This window comes from Alosa pseudoharengus, unplaced genomic scaffold (assembly GCF_046254945.1).
Source record: "Alosa pseudoharengus isolate Yale_2024_CS ecotype anadromous, Long Island Sound unplaced genomic scaffold, YU_APseudo_1.1 YU_APseudo_1.1_scf_20, whole genome shotgun sequence".
Lineage (NCBI taxonomy): Eukaryota > Metazoa > Chordata > Actinopteri > Clupeiformes > Clupeidae > Alosa > Alosa pseudoharengus.
In genome coordinates this window covers 5,607,116-5,612,115 of record NW_027468664.1, presented here as the reverse complement: position 1 = coordinate 5,612,115, position 5,000 = coordinate 5,607,116, and the positions used below count along the sequence as shown (strand labels likewise).

General features: G+C 44.9%; 1 protein-coding gene across 2 annotated transcripts in view; it reads left to right on the top strand.

Annotated features, from left to right (window-relative positions):
• Positions 1-5,000, top strand: part of tmtc1 (transmembrane O-mannosyltransferase targeting cadherins 1) — an 89,941-nt gene that overhangs the window by 65,099 nt on the left and 19,842 nt on the right. The gene's annotated exons all lie outside the window — the stretch shown is intronic.

Here is a 5,000-nt window from a genome sequence, read left to right as displayed (position 1 = left end):
AGCACTAAGTATGAGTTTTTAAAAGCTTTAATAGCAAATGAATAAGTGTTTCTTTCCTCTCGACTTGAGGACCACATGGTAACCATGGTGTTAGTGAAGTAACAGCTCTTGAGGTTTCTTCAAAGTACCTCTACACAGTGCTGTTATTGATCCCTTATGCCCTGGAGATAAGGGATTTCTGATTGGATGGCAGGTGGCTATTAGCTCTGGGATAACTGGATAGCGTATGGTATCCAGGTATTTATCCTGTCTGGTTTTGCTATGCAGGAATAACCAGCTGGGTAGGTGTTGCCATGGTGCAGGTTTTAGATGATTTTAAGCTGAGCTTTAAGTGAGTTGCCTCCTCATCGGGCTGTTAGGTGTCGGTGCAGCATGTTAATATCACATACATGTATAGGGCCCTATTTTAATGGTCTGAAACGGAAATGTCTTCGCGCAAAACGCAAGTGACTTTGTGGGCGGATCTTGGGCGCTGATGCTATTTTACCGGCGGGATATTGACTGTTGCGCCCGAGGCAAATCTAAAATGGGGTGGTCTGAAGTAGCTACATTAATCATGGGTGTGGTTTGGGCGTAACGTGCAATAAACCAATCAGAGCGTCATCTCACATTCCCTTTAACAACAGGCACGCTTGTTCCATAGCTGATTGCTATTATGGTGGCGTATTTGCCAGGCGCAGCCAGGAGCGTTCACAGCGCTATAATCACTGTTCAGTTGGGAACAGTTAGCTATTGATTTTTCATCTTGACAAAATGTAATACAGAATTGTCACAAAGACATACTTTCCGATGTTTTGGGATCATTCTCACTGAATCACGAGGTTATGAATGCATGGTGATATATTTGCAATGTACAATGTAATCTAACATTACCTCTCTATAGACAATGCATATCTTCCGTCAGTTAATCTCTTCTCTCCCGTGCTGCCGCTGGGGCATTTGGGTTAAATGGCATCGGCATGCAGTTCAACATCACGTCTCCTTAAGTCCTCTAACATTTCCTAATTTATGTCATCAACACATCAGTGATTCGTGAAAATGTGTACGCTAGATTTATGCCTATTTTTTTACATGGACACCACACTGATTTCCCTCGAGTGGTAATATTTTTCTTTGAAATTATGTATGGTTTACAGAAATGGGAACTACATTGTATAGATGAGAGGAGCTAAGTGTGCGTTGCGCAGCACAGGCGGCCAAGCAAGGGCTTCGTTTAAGTTGACCTAACTTTCAACTCTGCACAGTATCCCATTAACTGCGTGACAGTAGACTATTTACAATATTTTCTGTAAAGCAGAGTTTGTAAACACATTATCATCAACTTAATTCACGCACAACATTTATTTGAGCAGGAGAGAGAATAACAATGAATGGATGCAGCAACTACAGAAATTGTACAGAAATTGTAACCATACTTGCTGCTTTCTTGTACTATCTGTTGCTGGTTAACAGCACATGAAAAGCTGATTTAAGCTAATTCACTAACTCAAGACTTCAAGGCCATCATGGATATAAAACGTTTTTTGAAAATAACGAAAGGATGGAGGGAACATAGCAAAGCTTGGAGTTATTTCAGATGGGCTACAACAAGGTAGGCAAAATTATGGTGCTTAAAACCTTACACAACGGTAAATTGGAACAAAACTAAAAGTAACTTTAGCCTTTATAGGGCTGTAGCCTATAAAGTTGTCCAGATTAATAGGTCGTAATTAGGCGTTGTTGTAAAGATATTGCATGTAGATGTTGTACTTTATAGGCTACTAAATATTTAGGTCACCAATGCACGAACAAAACCGGGAAATGGACAAATATTATCAAGGCTTTGAATGTTTCCGTCTGTGCACGGGGGTGTCTGTAGATTGGTGTGCAACGCATTCATTCATGCAGGCCTGTGGTCATGCATGCGCCCTTAAAATAGCATCTGCATTTTCGCCACAGACTTTAGACCAGGGAGTTCCTGGTCTGTGGCGGAATTGTTTTCTGAAACTGCAAAATATCAACAGTGAACGTTTGCGCCGGAACACGCCCCGTCTTTTCGCTGAACCGCCCCCGTGGGCGCAATCGAATTCCCTAATTTACAGGCATGTACCTGTGGAGGGAAAATTCCAATATGCGCTGACTGCAAAATAGGAAAGACAAACGCGCGAGTATACAAAGTCCATTGCGCCGGGACGGAAGATAGAGCCCATAGTGTGTGTGTGTGTGTGTGTGTGTGTGTGTGTGTGTGTGTGTGTGTGTGTGTGTGTGTGTGTGTGTGTGTGTGTGTACATGCACGCAGGCTAGTGTCACAAATACACATTTCTTCCTGTATTTGAACTCTTTCTGGCCTTCAGTTTGGGAGCAGTTTGCTGCTCGTCCACAAACCCTTCAGTGAGAAGAAAGAGGGTTGTGATCAGATAGAGGGCTGTGTTGACATTAATACAGTGTTGAGCTGTGTTGACATTAATACAGTGTTGAGCTGTGTTGAGGGTTGTGATGAGAGAGAGGGCTGTGTTGACATTAATACAGTGTTGAGCTGTGTTGACATTAATACAGTGTTGAGCTGTGTTGACATTAATACAGTGTTGAGCTGTGTTGAGGGTTGTGATGAGAGAGAGGGCTGTGTTGACATTAATACAGTGTTGAGCTGTGTTGACATTAATACAGTGTTGAGCTGTGTTGACATTAATACAGTGTTGAGCTGTGTTGACATTAATACAGTGTTGAGCTGTGTTGACATTAATACAGAGGGCTGGAGCAGCGGGCCTCTCTCATGTGCGCGTGCCAGTCAGGCCAAATAAACACAGCAGCCATGCGGAGCAGAGAGTCTCTCCACTGCTCTCATCGGCCCCATCAAACGCCTGATCAAGTGCTCGCACTTAGGCATGACCAATCGCTCCATAGCTCTCCCTCCTCCCATCAAACGCCTGATCAAGTGCTCGCACTTAGGCATGACCAATCGCTCCATAGCTCTCCCTCCTCCCATCAAACGCCTGATCAAGTGCTCTCGTTTAGGCATGACCAATCGCTCCATGCCTGTCCTGCACTCCCGGGACTCCAGCAAATCCTCGTCCCCCCCTAGTAGACACCCCCACCACCTCCTCCCTCTCTTTCTCCACCTCCTCCCTCACCTCCACCTCCAACTCCCTCTCCACCTTGGCTCAGTGTTTTAGTTCAGGCAACTTCAAAGCCTCCTGAAATCCTTTCTCAGAGTGTAATTATAAATCCAATTAAACCAACAGACAAACTGGCAAAAGTCACAGTAGTCCACAACACAGTACTTTAGCCTGAGTCACTTTATTCTCATCTATCTTCGTATCAGTTTCTTTCCTTAACTTTCTTTCTCTCTCTTTCTTTCTCTGTCTCTTTCTCTTTAATTCTTTCATTTTACGTGTGTGCTACAGTTGAGGTTCAACAGACTGTCTTTTCCTTGTATGTGTATGTTTTTTTCCCCTTCTCTATATATATATGTATTCACTGATTTTGTTTTATGACTGTTATTTAGTCTTGATGAGTTTTAGACACGGTATGCTTTGGCAACACTTTCTTCACGAATTGTCATGCCAATAAAGCTTTTTGAATTTGAATTTGAATTTGAGTGTTGCCAGTGCATAAGTGTTGGTGAGGGTGTGAGGGCACTAGGCGTCTGAGGCGTCTTTGTGGGGGAACACTGACCCCTGACCCCACGACCCACAACTGAATTGGAAGGAGGTTCACCACTCTCAAAGTGAACCACAGACACACACTGACAGACAGACAGACAGACAGACAGACAGACAGTTCCACATGCACTGTTACACACACACACACACACACACAAACACACATATTTCTCCAGGCACATGTACACATATACTCACACATTTATTGGAACCGAAGTGCAGGGAGAGTAATTATTTCCATATAGGCAGGTTCTCGCATCTGGGTTTAATATTTCATCCAGACATGAAATAAATTCCGGCTTAGTTGCTCTGTGAAGTGTGAGCGTGTGCATTTCCGTGTGTGTGTGTGTGTGTGTGTGTGTGTGGTGTGTGTGTGTGTGTGTGTGCGTGTGTGTGTGTGTGTGTGCGTGCGTGTGTGTGTGGTGTGGTGTGTGCGTGTGCGTGTGTGTGCGTGCCCGTACAGTATGTCTCTGTCTTTCTGTGTGAGTGCAGATAAAAAGAATTTGTGCTGACCACAGTATGTCCAGCTTGAGACACTGCTGTGACCCCAGTCCCTCTCATCCTTCCCAAACGCCCTCTATCCTCTGAGCAGCCGTCTGAGCAGCTGTCTGCACTGATGTCACTTCCCTCATCCCTGTTTAGAACTGCACCCCCTGTGCTAAACGAACACCACCACACCTCTTCAACCACCAACCCTGCCTCAGAGAGAGCCTGTTTGCAAGTCTGTCAGGCTGAGCGCGTGGGAGAGAGACTGTAGAAGAGACGCTCTGCGTTCTGCTTCACAACAGCTCATTTTTCTGCTTCTAAAGCAAGCACCGGGCTGCAATGCATGCTGGGACGCCCAGTAGCCCTTTTGACAGAGAGAGGGCGCTTCTCACGCTCCTCTGATTGTTACTGAAGAATTAGCCTGTGGATAATCTGCCTCATTTAGCCGCCATTACACTCATGTTCCTGCCTGATGCCTGATGGACAGTGCAGCACTGCGGGCCTGCGGATGGACCCTTCCTTCGGCTGATTCATTTTGATTTGTTTCTCCTGAGCTCCCCTGACGTTTAGGAGCCACTCACACACTAACGCACAAAATGCCTGTGCAAAACACTCACTCTCTTTCTCTAAAACACACACACACACACACACACACACACACACACACACACACACACACACACACACACACACACACACTCACAGAGGAACACAACTGAACCATAAGTACAGAATTGCCTCTGACACATACAAGAAGCACATATTCTTGTGCTTTGACAGTTGGACAAATGTGTTTTTGTTCCACTCTGGGTAATTGTGGTAATTATTCCTGATGGTTTTATCCAGTCAGACCCATAACAGTTCTGTAAATAC